We start from the raw sequence: 23526 nt of genomic DNA, 5'->3' as shown, positions 1-23526 counted from the left end.
TCACAGTGCCAGATTTAATGACCAAAATTGTTAATATCTTCACTTTGAGGTGGAGCTGATGTAATTATAATAGAAATAAGTGTGTTAGTCAATCAGTCATGTCCAATTCTTTGTGACTTCATGGACTATAGCTCGCCAGGCTCCTCTGTCCATGGGATTTTCCAGGCAAGAATACTGACTGGAGTGGGTTGCCCATTCCTTCTCCAATAGAAATAAAGTGCACAACAAATGGGATGTGTTTGAATCACCCCGAAACCACCCCTCCCACACCAGTCCATGGAAAATTGTCTTCTACAAAATCGGTCCCCAATGCCAAAAAATATGGGGACTGCTGCAATAAGAGACGTCTCCACCTAGTCACATCATAAGGTCACATCGTGAGTCACGTCATAGTCATACGGCAGAATCCCAATTCCTCTACTTACTGACTCCTTCATATGATAAGTCTTGTGTGCTCCTGCATGGTCCGCTGTGTCTGTCATTTCTTAGGAAACTGTTTTTAAATTTTTCTTTCAATGGAATTAGCTTATGCCATCATTCAGTCACTTTTTAAAATTAAGATCCTGGTACAATACAATATCCTCTGTTGTAAACATATCCCAGTTGTGTATTTAATGAGAGATGGAAGCACTTGATAAATGGTAAACAGCTTTGTTAATGTAAGTTGCTTATCAAACATCAGTTGAACTAATTTCCCAATCAAGAATGTATATTCCAATCTCTTTACTATATAAAACAAAATTAAAATTTATGATTTCTAAGAATTAACTCATTTTATACACACACACGGTATTTGCTGAAACCTCTTCAAAGTTTGTTAGAAGTTGCATTATTATATGTGTTTGCCAAAATTCATTGAATTATATCTAAAAAGAGTGAGCTTTCAGTTCAGTTCAGTTGCTCAGTCATGTCCAACTCTTTGCAACCCCATGGACTGCAGCATGCCGGGCTTCCCTGTCCATCACCAACTCCTGGAGCTTACTCAAACTCATGTCCATAGAGTCGGCGATACCATCCAACCATCTCATCTTCTGTCATCCCTTTCTCCTCCTGCCTTCAATGTTTCCCAGCATCAGGGTCTTTTCCAATGAGTCAGTTCTTCAGGTCAGGTGGCCAAAATATTGGAATTTCAGCTTTAGCATCAGTCCTTCCAATGAATATTCAGAACTTACTTTCTTTAGGATTGACTTGTTGGATCTCCTTGCAATCCAAGGAACTCTTATGAGTCTTCTCCAACACCACAGTTCAAAAGCATCAATTCTTTGCTGCCCAGCTTTCTTTACAGTCCAACCCTGACATCCATACGTGACTACTGGAAAAACCATAGCTTTGACTAGACGGACGTTTGTTGGCAAAATAATGTCTCTGCTTTTTAATATGCTGTCTAGGTTGGTCATAGCTTTTCTTCCAAGGAGCAAGTGTCTTTTAATTTCATGGCTGCAGTCACCATCTGCAGTGGTTTTTGAGCCCCCCAAATAAAGTCTCTCACTGTTTCCATTGTTTCCTTGTCTATGTGCCATGAAGTGATGGGACTGGATGCCATGACCTTAGTTTTCTGAATGTTTAGTTTAAGCCAGCTTTTCACTTTTCATTCTTATTTTTCTTCACTCTTCAGCCTCTTAATTCTTATTTTAATAATAAATAATTATTAATACTATTATAACATTTTACAACTCATATTATAATAGTATTAAAATTATTTTAGTACATTTTATCAAAACTCAGTTTATTGAAGTATAATTTACATGTACTAAAGCTCACTCTTCTTAGATATAATTCTATGAATCTTGACAAGCACATATAATAATGCAACCTCTAACATAGTCAAGATTTAGAACACTTTCATAATCACAAGTTGGTCTCTCTGCTACTTTGTAGTCAGCCCTCTCTTCTACCTACAACCTACATTTCCAGCCCCTGAGCAGGATTGCTCTCCCTCAGGGGATAGACTTTCTGTCCTGGGTCCCTTTTTTTGGGAAAGGTTTGTGTCTCTTTGGAATTCAGACCTCTGCCCTATTTTCCATGTTTGCCCTGTGTCATCAACTCTTTGATGAGATCAAGAAAATAAATGATATTTTAGATTATCTGAATTTTCTTATTTGTTAATTATGATAGCAGTAGTCCTTCTGCCTTATACATCTTACATGGAAACCAAACTATGTTACTTTTTTTGGACACACATAACCATGTTGGAAGGATGTAAATGAAATAATTCTAATACAGCATTTAATCTTCAGGAACTAACTCTAATCAACCAATCTTTTTCTTTTTATTGGTTTCCTATTTCTATCATGCCTTCCAAGTTCAAATTTTCTTATAACTTTTTTTACATACTGCATATATTTGTCTCTTTTTCCTTTATAGATTTGCAGCTCTAATATTTTTTTTTGAGGTTTAAATGCACTGCATGAAAACACCAAATTTCCCTAATGATTTCAAGTTTAAAAAGATATATAAAAGCCTTTCCTGGTGGCCCAGTGGTTAAGAATCCACCTTGCAATGCAGAGGACACTGGTTTGATCCCTTTTCTGGTAAGATCCTACACGCCACGGGATAACTAAGCCTGTGTACCACAACCTCTGAGCCCATGTGCACTAACTACTGAAGCCAGTGTGCCCTAGAATCTGTGTTCTTGTAACAAGAGAAGCCACCACAATAAGAAGCCCATGCATTGCAACTAGAGAGTAGCCGCTGCTCTCTGCAACTAGAGGAAGCCTACATGCAGCAGTGAAGATATTAAAAAGATATGCCAAAACCCTTTAAAAAACCCAGTTTAACCTAGTGAATATTCAAAAAAAGAGAAAAAAAAGGAGAGTGGAGAGAGACAGAGACAGAAAGGATGAGAGACTGAGAGATTGTAGTGCAAGATACATATTCATAAGGTAGTATATTAAAATTATTTTTTACAGTTACCACCTTTGCATGAGTTTAATCTTTTTAGAATTTCATGAATTTCTTTAATGTTTGTTTTAAAGTCCAGTTTCAAATTTGCAATGGATATGTCCTACTACTTACAAGATTACTCTACTTTTTTTTCTTTTTAGTCACCTAAGCCTGGCTTATATTTTTAGAACAATATTTTACCATAACAAAAATACTAAGAAAATGGCCACATGAAATTATTGCTCTTCCAAAATGGAATTTATTATGAGCTCTTGTATATAAACTCCATTAATTTAAGTTGTGAAGAATGAACTTAAAAAGGTATTTCCTTCAGCAAATAATACAGCTCTTTGGCAAACTGACTACCTTCCTAACATATAGCCATATGGTTCTCTTTTGTTCTAAAGAATAGAATGTCTTTTATTCCCTCTTTATTCTCTATCTTGATCATTGATCAAGGCTCTGAGATCACATTCTAAACATAAAAATTCTATTTTTTCTAAATATTTTTAAGTTTCATCACAGTCACCATGGGTATTAAATGAGCACTCATTATAATTATATAATTCATGGGTTAATTTTGTATTTGTTTCCAGATAGGTAAGATTTAAAGCATAAATTTCTGTAAACTAAATTTAAATCACATACAATGGAAGAAATAAATTTGTACTTTCTTCTGGTAATCGCTATTCTATAGAATGAAAATACGTAATAAATTCAAATGTTCCCATTATTTTCCCATTCTCTAGATGATTTTTAAAATCATTGCTCATCAGCATATCTTTAATTCACTTAATGTCCATCTTGAAAACTTCTCAACATTTTTACCCTTAAGTATATGTGGAATATGGAAAATGTGTGTTTAGCTATAAAATATTAAGTGTCAAGTAATTTATGGTAGTGCTGTGGGACCATTCATTTAAAACTGTTTATTTAAGCACACTGGGGCTTCCCTGGTGGCTCAATGGTAAAGAAACTGCCTGCCAATGCAGGAGACATACCTTTGATCAATGGGTTGGGAAGATCCCCTGGAGAAGGAAATGCAACCCACTCCAGTATTCTTGCCTAGGAAATCCCATGGACAGAGGAACCTGGCGGACTATAGTCCATGGGGTTGCAAAATAGTTGCAGTCACAACTTACTGATTAAATAAGAAATTTAAGCACACTTCTACAGTTAGCTAACAGAGGTGAGAATATAGTTTGGATGAAATGGGCTCCTGGTAGTAAATTCAGGACTTACAATTTAGCATATGCTTGTGAAATATAAAATTTTCTGGCTGAGACAACTGGACAAGTCACTTCTTCATTAAGCCTCAGCATTTTTATATCTAAAGATAATTTGGGACTTGATTATCTCTTGAAAAACTTTCTAGCCCTAACAGTCCTTAGAGTTAATCTAAGGACTTAATTAGGTGAGTCTATCTGTAAAATGGTTCCTAAGGCAAGAATATTGAAGTGGTTTGCCATTCCCTTCTCCAGTGGACCACATTCTGTCAGACCTCCCCACCATGACCCCTCCCTCTTGGGTGGCCCCACATGGCATGGCTTAGTTTCATTGAGTTAGACAAGGCTGTGGTCCATGTGATCAGACTGGCTAGTTGTCTGTGATTGTGGTTTCAGTCTGTCTGTCCTCTGATGCCCTCTCTCAGTGCCTACCGTCTTACTTGGCTTTCTCTTACCTTCAATGTGGGGTATCTCTTCTCGGCTGCTCCAGCAAACTGCAGCTGCTGCTCCTTACCTTGGAGGTGGGGTAGCTCTTCCTGGCAGCCACCCCTGACCTCAGGCGTGGGGTAGCTCCTCTCGGCCATGCTCGTGCGCTGTCGCAGCCATGTGTGCTCGTGTGCCATCGCAGAGACATTACTTTGCCAACAAAGGTCCATCTGGTCAAGGCTATGGCTTTTCCAGTGGTCATGTATGGGTGTGAGAGTTGGGCTACAAAGAAAGCTGAGCACCGAAGAGTTGATGCTTTTGAACTGTGGTGTTGGAGAAGACTCTTGAGAGTCCCTTGGACTGCAAGGAGATCCAACCAATCCATCCTAAACAAGATCAGTCCTGGGTGTTCATTGGAAGGACTGATGCTGAAGCTGAAACTCCAATACTTTGGCCACCTGATGCGAAGAGCTGATTCATTGGAAAAGACCCTGATGCTGGGAAAGATTGAGGGCAGGAGGAGAAGGGGATGACAGAGGATGAGATGTTGGATGGCATCACCTACTCAATGGACATGGGTTTGGGTGGACTCTGGGGGTTGGTGATGGACAGGGAGGCCTGGTCTGTTGTGATTCATAGGGTCACAAAGAGTAGGACACGACTGAGCAACTGAACTGAACTGGTCTGTAAAATTAGGCATAACATAGATTTGCTGATTCTTCTTTATTGTTATAGGTACTTGAGTTTTAGAGATGATGTGTGGTAAGAACGATCGCAAAGAACTCTACTTGCCACTCCTCAGTTTTATGAAAAACACTGAGTTGAGGCTAGCAGCATTCCCCGAGGAAATAAAGAAACTTGTATGACACTTTTCTGATTACTTCAGGCAAAAAAGTTATTTCCTAGCTCTGTAAGAGAGACATTTACTTCATGACAGAACCAAAATCTTGCTTATAGGATATTTTTTTCTTCAACATGTTATAAGATTGGGCTATTTCTTACAAAAAGAAAGAAAAAAATGTTTACCTTCAGAGATGTACACATTTAATAGGCCAAATAATAAAATAACTATCCGGCTAAGAATTTTCACTGCTTGAGGTACTGAAAATAAAATAATCACTGAGAATCTCAGAAAGAACTACTAATTCCCATCCAGCTAAAGCCATCTGAGGAATATGGGATTACTGCTTGCTATGGTTTGGATGTCCGTGTCCCTACAAAATTTATATACTGAAATCTTAATGCCCAATATGATGGTATTTGGAAGCGGGGTCTTTGGGAGGTGATTAGGTCATGAGAGTAGAGTCCTTATAAATGGGATTTGTGCTTCTATAAAAGGGGACCCTCTGAGCTCTCTAGCTCCTTCAGCTATGCAAGGACACAATGACAGGTCTGGAACCTGGAAAAAGGCCTTCACCCAATTACTCTGGCACCTTGACCTCAGACTTTCAGCCTTTAGAGCTGTGAGCAAAGAATTTCTGTTGTTTATAAGCCACCCAGTCTGTGTTATTTTGTTACAGTAGCTGGAACAGAGTAAGACACGATTAAAACCTCAAACTGTAGGATTTGGTCAGGATCAGAGACATTCTTTTCTGCCTCTGGAAAGGGGCAGGATTTTCTCAAGGATAGGGATAGTGTTTATGACTGAAATACTTGAATAAAAGAATGCTTTGAAGATATGAGTACAACACTGAAAGGAGGAGAGCCACAGTTGGAGCGGAGAAAGTATTCATGGGAAAGGCTTTCACTGAGAAAGCATAAATTATTAGATATCTTCCCTTATGAACTTAGGGAACTTGGACAGGGAAGCCTGACATACTGCAGTGCATGGGATTGCAAAGAGTTGGACATGACTGAGCGACTGAACAATGACATTGAACTGAAGGGGAAGTAAAAATGCATACTTTCTTTTTCTCCCCATCCCATCATAATTTTGATATTAAATTTTCCTATTTCTATTTCTATACTAAAGAAATTGAAACAAGTGCATTAGTCTTATATAGGCTGAAAGGTCATTGTAGCAGAAGAAAGAAAGCCTGTTGTATCATATCCCATCTAAGTTCCTTTTGGGCAGAGTAATTTCCTATAAAGTTGTTACTTAAAATTACAAGTGGTGATGGAATATGTCAATGGTGTTAGGTAACCCTGGATAATTCCAATTCTAGGGCACATATAAGTGATAATTAAATCAACATAAATTATCTAAGGATTCTCCCTTAAGAATGAAAGGAGTAGCCTCAAAATTGTTATGCATTACATTTTCTTGAGAATAGACACACTAAATGACCTTCATGGCAACTAGAATTATCAACCATAGTAAATGTATGTCATTCATGTTGAATGCTGACAAATTCTATGTATTTGGGGTTGTTCCACCTTATGGTGCAGAATTTTCTCTTATTACAAACATTTTAATATTTATTGTTAATTTATTTTATTTGCATTAAAAATAGTAAGAAGATATTTGATTCATCAGGATTTAATTTTGTTAACCTTCACTTTGCCTTGGCCTTCAGCTTTACCTTCACAGTCCAAGGTGTTAACACTGGTAGACTGTTTCTGCTTAAGCACAAACTTAGTATTGCTAGTAACATGGGTACAGAAGGGGTCTCTTCTTAAATGTAAAAGCATTAACTCTCTCTGTTGATATGGGTTTCTTCTCATCCTCTTTGTTTTATTGCAGCTTCTAAAAGGGGCATTGTCCTCTACTGTCAGTTCTCATTTTTTTAAAAAGCTATCCTTAGCTTTCTATGAATCAGTAGTATACTCATGCTTTGGTAACATTTATTGTTTGACTGTAAACCCTGATCCAGATAGTTTAATGAAGGAAAGGATATTGTTGCTGTTGTTGTTTAGTTGCTAAGTTGCATCTGACTCTTTTGCGACCCCATGGACTGTAGCCCACCAAGCTCCTCTGTCCATGGGATTTCCCAGGGAAGAATACTGGAGTCAGTTGCCATTTCCTTCTCCACGGAATCTTGCCTACCCAGGGATCAAATCCACATCTCCTTTATTGGCAGGCAGATTCTTTATCACTGAGCCACCTGGGAAGCCCAAATCAAAGAAGAGAACACAGAAAATCATGCATGTATGTACAATGATGAGGATATCAGCAGCTGCTAATATACTTGTATCTTAGCTGTGATGAGATTAAGGATCATCTTCACTCTCTGGCCACAGAAGTACTATGAGCTCCAGGTCATGGAAGATTCTCATTTCAAAAAAAGGAAAAAATCTAACTCTTCTAATAAGAACTCTCCAAGGGGAAGAGTTATGGGCTTTGCACATTATGGAAAGCATACATCTAAAGCTACCCTAGGTACATGAATACTCAATGCATGTGAGTAACCAAATCTCAATTCCACCATCAATTTATTTGGTCCTCCCTATAAGTCTCCTGAGTTGCTATTTCCTCATTTATCAAATGGAGATAACACAATCTACCATATACGAAGGTTACTTTAAGAGTAAAATGAGATCAGAGATATTAAAATATTCTGAAATTCTTGAAAGCATTATATAAATGTAAGACACTACTACTACTAGAATCAGTGAAGGTTTGTACAGAGGGGAAAACAATGCAAATAGAATGCAATAAAATGAAGCTTCACTGATGCAAAACTACATAGTACAATCATACTCAGTTCATGAAAATTTGGAAACTTTCTGGATTAGCTGTAGTGTGCTTTAGCTATTATTGGTGAGTTTTTAGTTTATGGTTTTTTGGTTTAGAAGGAGCAATTTGATAAATGCAAGGCAACACAAATCCACACATACACACATATTTACATGGCTAATTTTTAGCCTACTACTGTATACAAATTATACACTCATGACTGTAAATTCATTCTATAATCTAAAACTTACATAGTCCTCCTATATACTACCATCAGCATATTTGAATCTTAATATTTATTATATCCCACATATATTTCTTGTTTATTTCCAAGCAAAAGATGACATGTGTGATTACAGGGACTATGTCTGTTTTGCTCACAATAAATCTTTATTGTATTGTACAGTATCTGAACTATAGAAGACACTAAATAAATTTTAATGGAATAATGAAAGAAACAAATGAGTATTGTAATGCCTTTCTGCTGAGTAAGAAATCCCATGTTTAGCTTCAAATAAAAAGTTTAAAGAATTTTGGATACAGAGTTTGATTTCTTTTAAAGTCATCAACTAGCTTATAGAACATGAGGAACTATGTAGATTTTTTAGCATGATCAAAAATTATAAGTTATAGTTATGGCATTGATTATTGTGATTATTGATAAAAATTATTGAGTAACTATAGAAACAACAAGATAGAAATTACACTTATCCTAATACATGTCTCATTTGAAAGTGATGACACTTATGGTAAATTACTGATAAAGATGGTGAAAAGAAACAGTAAGAGCATGAAGTGTTGAGTAGGTGTAGAAACTACTGAAAGCTGTAAACAAAGCTCAGCAGCATAGTGAAGAGAATATAAACAAAATTATAAATGATAGTTCATAAGCTCCCAGCTAAAAAAGCATGAAACTGAAAGAGTAAACCCTAAGGTGAATAGGCTGATGAATGCATTTAATTGAGTCTAAAGGTACATGGGAGAGACAGGAAACAAAAGACATTATTAAAATGCCAACAATGAATAATAAGAAAAGTGTATGAAATATTATTAAATTTTGTATCAAGCTGTCACAAAGGAGACTTTAGTCAATTAAATCTACATTGAAAACTACCTCCTGCTTTTTTACAACCAAATTTGGCTACCATTAATGAACTGTCCTTGCTTTGGATTATCTGTGGAGAAGAGAATTTCTATGTAATTGGATAAATGCCTGTGGATAAAACAGAGTTAACAATGTATGAATCTATTAAAAATCAAAACCAATGTATGTTTGTGATTTTTCACTAAATCTTTTTCCTTGAATCCTCTGTTTCTGAAGATTACTTTTGTTCTATCTGATGTCTAGGAGCAAGCAAAAGTACAAGGTGGAATTTTAGGGTTTCTTCTAATGCCATGATTCAATAGCATATAAATCCAAATGCATATGTCTCATATTAGTTAGCAACCAACAAGCCAATGACAATGACAATGATAAAACCAATTTTGGAATTCATCAAGTGCTAGGAGAAGGTTTTGTAAAATCGGAATGATTGCTAGAACAACTCTGAGAAGTTGCTGAGGTCTATTAGGAAATTTGCTGACACAATAAACTATAAACACAGCATTTCTATCATTTATATCACCATCTACTCTACACTCATGATACAATAATATTATTTCAAATCCAGTCTTTATATACTATTTAAAAATTTTCCCAATAGATTTATTAAATAATTGAAACAGAATGCTATAAAGCAATGCTTGGTATTTAATGACTAAAAACAATTTCACGAGCCCCAATTCTTTTCTTATAATTATTTATCTGGTTGCGTAATATCACACATTTAATTTTTGAATAATTTAGTATTCCTCCCTCCCTGCTATCAAAGGGTCCAATTCATTTTGAAGATAACTGAGAAAACTCCTCAGACTTTTGCATAGAAATGGACTCAAAGTACACATCTCACTTTACACGGAACAGTAAGGATGCAGCATATGTCTTAGCAAGTACAGAGAAAATCTATGAAGGAGGTAGGCATCTCCTTGTCAAGTGGCATAGAGGAATACTTGAAGGGAAATGCAGCAAGTAGGGTGGCGTGCAGCGTTTCTGAATATATTTCTAGGATGTAATGGAGTAATGAAGTAGGTAAGAAGTTAGTAAAAAATTCAGACTGCTTCTCACTCCTAATTATGTATGAAATAAAGATTACATGCATTCCATATTATCTTACATAACAGAACTATGACAAATTAATAGAATTTGAAGGGGGAAAACTTTCTGATAGCCTAAACTATCAAAAATAATAAGGATTTTTTTCAAGAGCTAATGAGTTTCCCTTCACTGGAAGTATTCAAGCTAAAGATGAATAATAAGGTGTGATAGTGTGTGGTAGTTTTTCATACACACACTTTAGTTCAGGGATGACTTAATTCAATCATGAATTAGATACATAGTAGGAGTTGACTAACTCAAGAAACTTACTGACAATCCATACCACTGACAAAACTTGGATTTCGAATAGAGTGATTTTTAGGCAAGAATAGCTAAGGGCCCAGCAATTAAATGTAATAAATTCCTGTTGTTCACTTTCTTATGACTCATCTGAGCTATAAAATAAATATTCTGTCATACATATTACATAGAAAACAAAGGTCATCTCACAAAAAAGTCATAAATAATACTAAGTCAACTGAAATGAGAAACCCATAAACATAATTTTTCATACTTCTATTTTATAATTGCTCTTAAGATGAGAAAAATGATAATAAAAATGACACTAGGGGATTCAATGTTTTTCTTCAATGACTTTCATATAAAATTATCTCAGTTTACTAGTAAAAGGATGATTGTCTCCCTAAATTGCAGTGCTAAAACCTTGATTTTTGAATTGCAATATCTATATTATTTCCTGCCTCAGAAAAACAATAAAATTCAGATTCCCATGCCTGAAATATAGCTCTCACTATTTAATTGAGGTAAAATTCACATAAGATTCACAATATTAAAGTGTACAATCCAAGTGACTTTTAGTATTTTCCAATGTTATGCAACTATTATCACATTCCAGAATAATTTTATCCGCCCCCCCCCCAAAAAAAAACAAAAACAAAAACTATACTCATTAAGCAGACATTTTGCATTCATTCCTCCCTCCAACCTTGGTGGTCACTAATTTGCTTTCTGTCTCTATGGATTTGCTTATTCTGGATATTTCACACAAATGGAATCATACATGTGACCTTTTGTGCCTGGCTTCCTTTACTTAACATAATAACACTTTGAAAGTTCATCCATATTCTAGCATGTATCAGTATTTAATTTCTTTCTATGACTGAATAAAATTCCATTGTGTAGATATACCACATCTTTTTAAGCCATTCATTGGTTTACTGACACTTACTACCTTTTGGTTATGGTAGATACTGCTGCTCTGAACATTCTATGCAAGCTTTTGTTTGAATATATGTTTTAAATTCTTGGGTGCTGTGTGAGTTTTCTAGGGTTGCTGTACTGTAAAAAAGTATTAAAAATTGTATGGCTCCAGCAAATAAAAAAAAATGTGTTGTCAGTTTTGAAGGCTAGAAGTCAGAGATCAAGATGTTACCAGAGTTGTTTTCTTTTGAAAAATAGAAACATCTATTCCATGACTACTTTAGTTTCTGGTGGCTTTCTGGTAATCTGTGGCATTCCTTAGCTTATAGAAGCATCACTCCTATCTCTGCCTTCATCTTCACATGTCATTTTCCCTATGTGCATGTCCATGTCCATGTTTCTCCTTCTCATAAGGGCACCAGTCATACTGGATTCAGGTCCACCCTAATGGCCTCATTTTTAACTTGGTTACCTGTGTAGACTGTTTCTTGAAATAAGATCACATTTGGAGGTAATGGTGGTTAAGACTCCAACATAGGAAAGAAGAAGTGAAACTGCTGAGTCATATGTAAATTCTGTGTTGAACTTATTGAGGATTCACTGGCAATATATGAAGGTTCCAGGTTCTCCATGTCTTTGCCAGCATCATTACTTTCCTTTTTCAAAAACTATAGCAATTCTATCTCTGTCACTTTTATAACATTATATACAGAATTATTTTCAAATACTCAGACAAATGATAGGGTTCGTATATTATCATCAACAGTGGAAATACTTAAAAACCAGTGATGAATACTGCATTCTTCCTTGAACATCAATGCTTTTCAGATTTTCCTATATGTAGATTGGTGTGCAGAAAAATAGCCCTACACTTATTTACTTTCACAATAGTATAATTATATCGAGTGATTGAGAAATGATTACTAATAAATTTATTAGTCATTTAAAAATTATTCCAATGTCATTTCTTTCTTTGACTGGCAAAACTTATAACATGGAGCCTTCTACATGGAAATATGTCATTGATATGGATCTTTGAGTCTTAGATTTCTATCTATGTTTTACAAGGTACTCAGCAAGCCCAATTAATTTCTCTCCTAGGTCTCATTTAAGCTGTATTATAGGACTCTCCTCTATTATACAAAATAGATACAAGCAATATGAAAATTAAGGGAACTCTTCTTTAATCCTTCTTGAATAAGAATTGTGATCACGGGGAAAAGCCAGTTGTTGTTTTTATTAACATAAATATTACCGTTAGAGTAGTGAAATAGAATGTTAATTTTCAGTGTGAGAAAGTAGACCAGTCAGAAGTTGATTCATGATTCTCAGCAATGTACCCTATTTTAAGCCCAGCTTCACGTTTAACAAATAGATAATGTAATCTTTCAGCCCATATGGGGCAAACTTACTTTATGTTTTAAGTACAAACATACTTTTTACTTAAACTTAATTCATACTTAAATGATGAAGAGGTGGAACATGGAAATGGGAACATTTGCTTCAATAAATTTGTCCAAAATACTCAACTTTGTGAGGGCTATGCTTTCCCCTTATACTGCACAAGTAGTTTGTGTCTGCATCAAAGGGATTGTCCAATATATGTAAAGGAAAGAATAAATATAATTCTTCAAACATGGGGAACCTAGCAGGACAATCTCTATTGCCGAATTTCTGCACCACAATATGATTATTTACTAGAAGACATATCACCTCAGTATACAGGTAATATATCTTGCAAAATTCTAGGCAATTGAATTTTAGAGAATATTTTAAGTTATCTACAAGTTAATTGGAATTTTTACAATTATAATGGATTAAAAAGTTACACTGAATTTGGTAGATAAACTGAGTGACTTCATTATGAAAAGCAGTACATGCTTAGGAAAATTAACCAATATATATACTGCATGTAGAGCAATGGATCACTTAAGTCATGGAAGAAAATCTACCAGAAGAACTTTCAAGTTCTTTCCAAAAGCAAATCTGAAAAAACAACAATTTCCATTCAAGAGATACAATGCCTTTTTCATAAATGTGCATGAAACAATATTGAAAAAACATCATACTTGTTCATTTTCAGGATGCATAAGCACTTCCATTGCATCTATTTATTTTTTCAAAAGAATCAGGTAACATATAAGTTAAACAATAATATTCTCAATATATAAATTCTTCTTTATTCTTACATCACTTTTCTCCTTTCAAGGAAGTGAAATATGTCCCATGTTTTCAACTTTGGCTTCCTCAAAGATAAAACTAATTTCACTATTTTACTTCCTATTGATCAATAATATAGACTGTGAAAGTCCATTCAGCCTAGTGAGTTCTTCATTACACTTTTATTAGCTAAACTTGCATGAGCTATCAGACGAAATATTTTACCTGATATTGCAAGTTTTTTAAAGAATAAAATGGGTCCCCCAAATGTCATAATTCAGCTTTTCTGCCTATTTTTTATGGCATTAAAACAGAGAACAGAAGAGCATCTATCAGACATAGTTACCAAAACATGAAGCTATTAAATCTCTCTATTTTATACCATTCTTCAATATTCCAAAATTTTTGTCATCTGAAACAGTAAAAATAAAAATAAAAAATTGATGATCTTCTTTTGAATATTTCCAATTGTTTGATAAGAAATATACTAGCATTACTTCTACCTTACTATATGTTATTTAAGCAATTTAACATATTAAGATGGCACACCTACAGATAAAATAGGTATATGTGACCATGTATATAAGTGTATTGGTCCATTGTTTCAGTTCAGTCTCTCAGTCATGTCCCATTCTTTGCGATCCCATGAATTGCAGCCTGCCAGGCCTCCCTGTCCATCACCAACTCACGGAGTTCACTCAAACCCATGTGCATTGAGTCCATGATGCCATCCAGCCATCTCATCCTCTGTCATCCCCTTCTCCTTCTGCAGGCCTCCCTGTCCATCACCAACTCGCAGAGTTCACTCAAACCCATGTGCATTGAGTCAATGATGCCATCCAGCCATCTCATCCTCTGTCATCCCCTACTCCTTCTGCCCTCAATCCCTCCCAGCATCAGAGTCTTTACCAATGAGTCAACTCCTTGCATGAGGTGGCCAAAGTATTGGAGTTTCAGCTTTAGCATCAGTCCTTCCAATGACTTACATGATATTAATTGAAAAACTTCTTACAGATCTCACAAAGCTCCTCCATCACCCTACCTGGAGGTCTGCAATTGTCCTGATTATTAACATACTGTGACCAATTCATTAAAAACCACTGTTAAAAGTGCAACTAGTATATATGCTTTATTATTCAGTTAAACTTCAGTTGGAATGTATACATCAAATTAGTAATAAAGAGCACAAATTGATCAGTAGCCAAGAGAACCTAGATTTCAAGCAAATGAAGTCAAGGTACAGGAAAACTTCACAGATATTTAGCTATTTCTCAATAAATTAATGTCAAAGAAGACTAAAATTCATAGATACGGGATGGTATATTGCCAGGGTCCAGCCCTGGCTGATCCAGGGTATTTGAAGCGGGGACGGCGTCGGCGAGGATCAGGATACAATAGCTTCAATTAGATATTAATTAGAGATGTAAAGAGTAATAGAATGAGGATAGCTCAGTAGGAAAATTCAGCGGAGAAAAGAGGCTGAGTAGCTTGGTTTATGCGGGAGACCAATAAAACTTCAAGACAAGAAGTTTGCACCACTTACGTAGGCCGCAGGCGTTCTTCTGTTCTCCCGAAGGAGAGGAGACACTGAGGCCTCCCTGGTCGGATCTTAGAAGCCCAGGCATAATTAGTAAGCATGGCGGGTTCCGCGCTTCCAGATGGAGACTCAGCCAGAGTGAGAGAGAGAGCAACATGGGGAGACCAGTATTTTGAGAAACTGATCCCAATTCTTTATTTTCCATGGTCTACTTTTATACATTGAGATGTTATGCAAAAGTCACGCAGGGTCAGCAGTCCTGACTTTTATCAAAGTCAGGTGCTTCATACAAATGTATACAGAGGTCTTAGGGGTGTTACATCATCTTCTGGCCAGGGGGCCTGCTGACAATTTATGACCCTCTCCTTGTGACAGTGGTCAGTCAACCAGGACACTTATTTCTCCAGGGGTGATTATTCTCAAAACAGACGCCACCCAAATAAAGTTACATTCCTATAGGGTGAGGGTGTAGTGGGTTTTAGTTAAGGAAAGAATTTACTTAGCCTAAGGTCTAACGTGATTAATATCAAAGGTTAATACTTATTTCTTCTATATATTCATTAATGTGTGTAAGGGCAGGGGATGTGGAGACTTAGCAACAAACATTGGCTCAACAAATGAAAAACCCTTCATCAATACAATTTCTAATCAGCCCACTATACTTATACTAATAGTTTTCTAACTTCTCTAAAGAACCTGTTTTTAGAGGGTTTAAAGCATCTCGTGCCTCTCACGGTTGGGAGGCTGTGAGCAATCACATGTGGCCAGACAAGCCTGTCAGGCAGGCTAGAGAAACTTCAGAGGAGTTTGTAGGTTAAAACACTCTTGTCACGCCCACGAGTTTTTATTAACTGGAGCTCTAGGTTAACTCCTTCTCTGAAAGAGGTGGTGGGGGACAGCCCCTGTAAAGTCAGAGGTGTAGGTGGGAGCACAATGTAGTAAAGCAGGCAGGCTCTGGTTATGGGGGTAGATGCTCGAGGATTTCCAGGGGGACTCCTGAGGCTCGATCCCACCTTTGCGTATGTCGAGCCTCCTTCCTCATGACCTTTGCCATGGGTGGAGTGCCTCACTCTGTCCCCCAACAATATATTCTCTTGACTTTTCCACTTTATTATATCCTCTCGTTCTGGTATTTGTAAGTACCTTTGTATATATGGGCATATGTATATAGATATGCAAATATATATCCTATAGATGACTTTTTGATTGCATGCAGAAAATTTAGATTATCTCCATTATGAACGCTCTGAAGACCAACCTTAATTGCAAATTTTTATCAACACGTTTATACATGATTTCATTCAGGATTTTGTTAACTTTGCCACAATATGAAAGCTAGAATTAGGATTTGTAGGTGAGAGTTAATAATAATAAAAATAGCTAACATTTATTGGGTTGTAACTATTTTCATTGTCAGCACCGAAACCAGATTGATTATATTCTTTGCAACCAAAGATGGAGAAGCTCTATACAGTCAGCAAAAACAAGACTGGGAGCTGACTGTAGCTCAGATCATGAACTTCTTATTGTCAAATTCAAACTTAAATTGAAGAAAGTGGGGAAAACCACTGCACCATTCAGATATGACCTAAATCAAATCCCTTATGACTATACAGTGAATGTGAGAAATAGATTTAAGGGACTAGATCTGATAGAGTGCCTGATGAACTATGGATGAAGGTTCATGACATTGTACAGGAGACAGGGATCAAGACCATCCCCAAGAAAAAGAAATGCAAAAAAGCAAAATGGCTGTCTGGGGAGGCCTTACAAATAGCTGTGAAAAGAAGAGATGTGAAAAACAAAGGAGAAAAGGAAAAATATTCCCATTTGAATGCAGAGTTCCAAAGAATAGCAAGGAGAGATAAGAAAGCCTTCCTCAGTGATCAATGCAAAAAAAAAAAAAGAGGAAAACAACAGAATGGGAAAGACTAGTGATCTCTTCAAGAAAATTAGAGATACCTAGGGAACATTTCATGCGAAGATGGACTCGATAAAGGACAGAAATGGTATGGACCTAAAAGAAGCAGAAGATATTAAGAAGACGTGGCAAGAATACACAGAAGAACTATACAAAAAAGATCTTCATGACCCAGATAATCACAATGGTGTGATCACTCACCTAGAGCCAGACATCCTGGAATGTGAAGTCAAGTGGGCCTTAGAAAGCGTCACTACCAACAAAGCTAGTGGAGGTGATGGAATTCCAGTTCAGCTATTATAAATCCTGAAAGATGATGCTGTGAAAGTGTTGCACTCAATATGCCAGCAAATTTGGAAAACTCAGCAGTGGCCACAGGACTAGAAAAGGTCAGTTTTCATTCCATTCCCAAAGAAAGGCAGTGCCAAAGAATTCTCAAACTACCACACAATTGCACTCATCTCACACGCTAGTAAAGTAATGCTCAAAATTCTCCAAGCCAGGCTTCAGCAGTACATGAACCATGAACTTCCAGATGTTCAAGCTGGTTTTAGAAAAGGCAGAGGAACCAGAGATCAAATTGCCAACATCTGCTGGATCATGGAAAAAGCAAGAGAATTTCAGAAAAACATCTATTTCTGCTTTACTGACTATGCCAAAGCCTTTGACTGTGTGGATCACAATAAACTGGAAAAATCTGAAAGAGATGGGAATACCAGACCACCTGACCTGCCTCTTGAGAAACATGTATGCAGGTCGGGAAGGAGCTGTTAGAACTGGACATGGAACAACAGACTGGTTCCAAATAGGAAAAGGAGTACGTCAAAGCTGTATATTGTCACCCTTCTTATTTAACTTCTATGCAGAGTACATCATGAGAAACGCTGGGCTGGAAGAAGCACAAGCTGGAATCAAGATTGCCGGGAGAAATATCAATAATCTCAGATATGCAGATGACACCACCCTTAAGGCAGAAAGTGAAGAGGAACTAAATACCCTCTTGATGAAAGTGAAAGAAGAGAATGAAAAAGTTGGCTTAAAGCTCAACATTCAGAAAACGAAGATCATGGCATCTGGTCTCATCACTTCATGCCAAATAGATGGGGAAACAGTGGAAATGGTGTCAGAGTTTATTTTTCTGGGCTCCAAAATCACTGCAGATGGTGATTGCAGCCATGAAATTAAAAGACGCTTACTCCTTGAAGGGAAAGTTATGACCAATCTAGATAGCATATTAAAAAGCAGAGATATTACTTTGCCAACAAAGGTCTGTATAGTCAAGGCTATGGTTTTTCCAGTGATCATGTACAGATGTGAGAGCTGGACTGTGTAGAAAGCCGAGTGCTGAAGAATTGATGCTTTTGAACTGTGGTGTTGGAGAAGACTCTTGTGAGTACCTTGCACTGCAAGGAGATCCAACCAGTCCATCCTAAAGGAGACCAGTCCTGGGTGTTCACTGGAAGGACTGATGCTGAGGCTGAAACTCCAATACTTTAGCCACCTCATGCGAAGAGTTGACTCATTGGAAAAGACCCTGATGCTGGGAGGGATTGGGGGCAGGAGGAGAAGGGGACAACAGAGGATCAGATGGCTGGATGGCATCACCGACTTGATGCACATGAGTTTGAGTGAACTCCGGGAGTTGGTGATGGACAGGGAGGTCTGGCGCGCTGCAGTTCATGGGGTCGCAAAGAGTCGGACATGACTGAGCGACTGAACTGAACTATTCTTAAGTCACTTGAGCTTAGCTTTTGTGGGTACATTAGCTCAGTGAATTGCCACAACCATAGGAGGTAATGCTGTTATTACTCCCATTTTGTGTAGAAGAAACTCAGCTCACAGAAAGTAAGCAACTTGTGTATCTTTGAGAGTTAATACTCATAACTAGGTTTTTCTGATTTTAGAACCAAAGCACTTTAATATGCTATGCAATCTGACTTTTCTCAACATAGAACAATTGACTTGTAGTCAGAAAGGTTCAAAGGAGTCCAAAGGAAGATAATGATCCTTATTACCTGAAATGTTACAACTGAGGTTTCCTGACTAGTTGACAGAAATGTAATGGCAATTAGAGCAGTATATGTGGTATTGTACAAATTGTGAGATTCTCTTGTACTGGACATGAAATCAGGTCCTGCATAAAGGAAAGGGCAAGAGAAGAGGCTGAGTGAAAAACAAAAGATGCAGAAGCTATCTACTGATTTTTTTTTTTTCTTCTCTGTGAGATTGGTTTTTGGACTGCATTGTCAGGAATTCCCAGAATCCATATTTGAACAGAAGAATAAAAGGCCCTTCCAGCACCAAATACAATGTGAATGAACAACATCCATCATCCAATTTTATATGAGCCATCACTATCTTTCATTAAGGCAGATAATTCAAAAATAAATAAATGAACAGTGCAAGAATAAATGAACAGTCCAAGAACAATAAAACAGTCACGTGGAATGCTATATCTTTCTATTACACACATATGCTAGGTGCTGCTTCCTTTAAATACACCAAATATGAGATGTTTATTTATCAAATTATGTTTTACATTTAAAATTTATAAATTCTCTGTTTCTTATTGGGAGAAAGGACTATAGCACATGCATAATTCAATTGTAAAAGCCACCTCTATGGGGATACTGCTACTTTATTTAGCAATCATTGTGTTGAAAACATTAATTGATCACAATGAACTAAAAAAAACTAATGCTGCACTGCTTGTACTGACTGGTTTCTTGGTGATAATAGCCTAAGTGTATTTTAAAAGTTGTATGCATCTAAATAAGTCCTATGTATGCACAAAATTTGTAGCAAAATGAATATTGACTTTCATTCTTGAGTTACAAAGACAAATATAAAAACAAAAACCTCACTTCATAGTCCTATCACAAAACACACATAATTTTTTGTGTGGCTGTGCCCCGTGGTTTGTAGCATCTTAGTTCCCTGACCAGGGATCTAACCTGGGCCATGGTAGTAAAAGCACAAGAGTCCTACCCACTGGTCCACTAGAGAATTTCCCTCACATAGAATTTTATTCTTAATTTTATTCACACATTAAATGGATTGCCCTCCTTTATATATGGTATAAATCTCTCTACAGTCATATGAATCAAAACAGTTACACTGCAAACATGATGTTAGACTCTTTAAGATGGATCATTCATAATAATGCATTAAATTACTATAAATTTTTTATATTAGTACTTGGGTGAGCTATCATGACTGTGTTTGAAATCCCACTTTTGAAAACAGGGATCTTATTAAGCTCAATTCAAAGACATTTTAACATAAAATAGCCACTCATTGTGAGAGGAAGCATAACTTTATTAATTTTTTTCACTTTCTTTTTTATTGATGTGTAGTATACAACATCATATACGTTACAAGTGCACAATATAGTAATTTACAATTCTTTTCTTGTCAGTCCCAAACTCCCTATCTATCCCTCTACCCCACCATTCCCCTCTGGTGATGATAAGTTCTTTGTTCTCTAAGTCTGTTCCTGTTTTGTAAATAAGTTCATTTGTATCATTTTTTTTTAGATTCCATTTTAGTAAATGCAGATTTACTAAATCTAAATCTAAATTTACTAAATCTAAACCTAAATCTAATACAGAAAGTGAAGGCTTGAGCGAAATTAAGTATACAAATCAAGTTAAATATGAGAAATAAGAAGAGAGCTAAGAAAAAAATGAATATCAAATTAATCAAATATCAAATTATCAAATTAGTGCCGCGGATGCGTGAACTTTGGGGGCGCGGATCGCATCGAGCTGCTCATTGATGCCGCCCGCCAGCTCAAGCACAGCCACGTGCTCCCGAGGGCGTCGCTCGCCTGGGCCCCGCCTCAACCACCCGGCCACTAGGACCTGGCTGCCGCCACAGACAGGGCCCTCAGTTGCCGCCTCCACAGGCCCAGCCCCAGCCGCGGGGACAGGCGGCGCTGTCTCCGCCAGGACCGCTATGACAGGGCTACATCGTCGGGCCGCCTCCCCCTGCCCTCGCCCGCCCTGGAGTACACCCTGGGGTCCCGCCTGGCCAATGGGCTGGGCCGTGAAGAGGCTGTGGCGGAGGGGGCGCGAAGGGTCCTGCTTGGCTCCATGCCCGGCTTGGTGCCCCTGGCTGCTAGCAGCTGCAGTGTCTGGCCTGGGAAGCCGAGGCCTGACGCTGGCACCCGCTTGAGTCCTGCCCGCCCAGCTTTGCCCGATTTCGAGAAGGAGAAGCAACAGAGGAATGCGGACTGTCTTGCAGAACTGAACGAGGCCATGAGGGGCCGGGCAGAGGAATGGCACGGGCGCCCCAAAGCCGTCCGGGAACAACTGCTGGCGCTGTCCGCCCGCGCGCCTTTCAATGTCCGTTTCAAGAAGGATCATGGGCTGGTGGGGACGTGTGTTCGCCTTCGATGCTACTGCCCGCCCGCCAGGCTACAGTTCGAGCTGAAGCTCTTCACCGAATACCCTGTGGTTCTGGCAACGTACGCGGGAGTCCTGGCCGCCGCCGCCAGATGTTTCACGATGCTTCGCGCGCGAGCCGGGCAAGGCGCTGGCCTCATCAGGCTTCAAAGTACTGCGAATATGAACGCCGCACGGCTCTGGGGAATGGCGCCAGCTGGGGGAGCTGCTAACGGATGGGGTCCACAGCTTCCGCGAGCCAGCTCCCGCGGAGGCCCTGCCCCAGCAGTATCCAGAGCCGGCCCCTGCAGCCCTCTGCGGCCCTCCCCCACGAGCCCCATACCGGAATCTGGCTCCCACTCCACGCCGTCGCAAGGCCTCCTGAGCCCGAGGGGGCGAGGCAGCTGGGAAGATGACCACAGAGAGCAGCAGCAGCGGCACTGGGTGGCACCCGGTGGCCCATTGTCCGCTGATACCCCTGGTGTGCCCTCCCCCATTGCTGCCCTGAAGAACGTGGCCGAGGCCCTGGGCCACTCCCCCAAGGACCCTGCCGGGAGTGGGGGCCCTGTGCGCTCCGGGGGTGCCAGCCCCGCCGCCTCCTCCACGGCCCCGCCTCCAGCCCAGCATCGTCTAGTGGCCCGCAACGGTGAGGCAGAAGTGAGCCCCACAGCAGGGGCGGAAGCTGTTAGCGGGGGTGGTAGTGGCGCCCGGGCAACCCCTGGGGCCCCCCTGTGCTGCACTCTCTGCCGGGAGCGTCTGGAAGACACCCACTTTGTCCAGTGCCCCTCAGTGCCGGGACATAAGTTTTGTTTTCCCTGCTCCCGCGAATTCATCAAGGCTCAGGGCCCTGCTGGAGAGGTTTACTGCCCCAGTGGAGACAAGTGCCCGCTAGTGGGCTCCTCTGTCCCCTGGGCCTTCATGCAGGGAGAGATCGCCACCATCCTTGCTGGAGACATCAAGGTTAAGAAAGAACGGGACCCCTAGGCCACCACTGCCACCAGTCTACTGCCCATCCACCCCCGCCCCCCTCCACCCCTTGCCACCCACCGCTGCTGCGGATAAATTATTCCCTCCCCTACCCAGGCCTGTGCCTCCCTCACCTGTGTACATACCCACTTCCTTATCCCAGATGGGTCCCCTGGGGTAGATGCATTGAGGGTGGGGGGAGAAACCTTCTGTCCGAGGGGGTGTTTGGGGTCCCCTGACCCCTCTGGTTTCCCTCTCCCCTCCTTGGCTTGGCTTTGCTGCTGCTTGTAGTTGAGGGAGAGGTGGCCCCCTCCTCCTTGAGAAGGGGCCTCCTGAAATCTAGCTCTTTATAAATGAAGCAAAAGCATTTTATTGCCCCCCCATCTTACCCCCTTTTCCTCCTTCAATAAACCGAAAGATGGGTTTTTCAAAAAAAAAAAAAAATCTCTCAAATTAAGAATTTTAATAAATTATTCACTATCTAAGAATTTTATAAATGAAGCACAGTAAAATGAATAAATTCAAGAATGCCTTCCACATTCAAATCCCAATAGGTACAGGAAATGGAAAAAGCATACATTGTTAAATATATACAGTAGAAAAAGGGAAAGACACCGATTTTTTTGTAAGAAAAACAACTGCCACTAAAGAAACTCAGTGCTGAAAAACTGTGAATGAAATACATGTAACGTATTCAGAAAACAAAAACAATATGTTAAGTTGTAGCATGTCTGAGTACCCTCAGCCACTTTCACCTATTGTACAGAACAAAACATATGGTGATAGGTTTTATAAAAGCTATTGCAACAGTATTCCTAAATAAGCAGAACAGCTGTTTCTATAATTGCAAAACAGCTAATTTTTACTAATTTGGGACACGAGTTCATAGATAGGCAACAGCTGCAGTTTTGTCAGCTGCATCCTAATGTTCCACAGACCTCTGCTCAAGAAAATAGAAGTAGAGACTGCCTCCTTTTATTGCACTGCCTCCTCTCCTTTCCAATAAATATCCTGAAGGTCATTAGTAATGAAGTTTCCCCAAGGGCTTTTT

The 23526-nt window shown here is 38.8% G+C and overlaps 1 pseudogene; it reads left to right on the top strand.

The window, feature by feature from the left end:
- The first annotated feature begins 4691 nt into the window (after window positions 1-4691).
- On the top strand, window positions 4692-22829 carry LOC138986433 (interferon regulatory factor 2-binding protein 1-like; annotated as a pseudogene).
- Window positions 22830-23526: the final 697 nt, after the last annotated feature.

Source organism: Bos mutus, chromosome X (assembly GCF_027580195.1).
Source record: "Bos mutus isolate GX-2022 chromosome X, NWIPB_WYAK_1.1, whole genome shotgun sequence".
In the NCBI taxonomy this organism is placed as follows: Eukaryota; Metazoa; Chordata; class Mammalia; order Artiodactyla; family Bovidae; genus Bos; species Bos mutus.
This window is presented reverse-complemented; position numbering and strand designations above follow the sequence as displayed.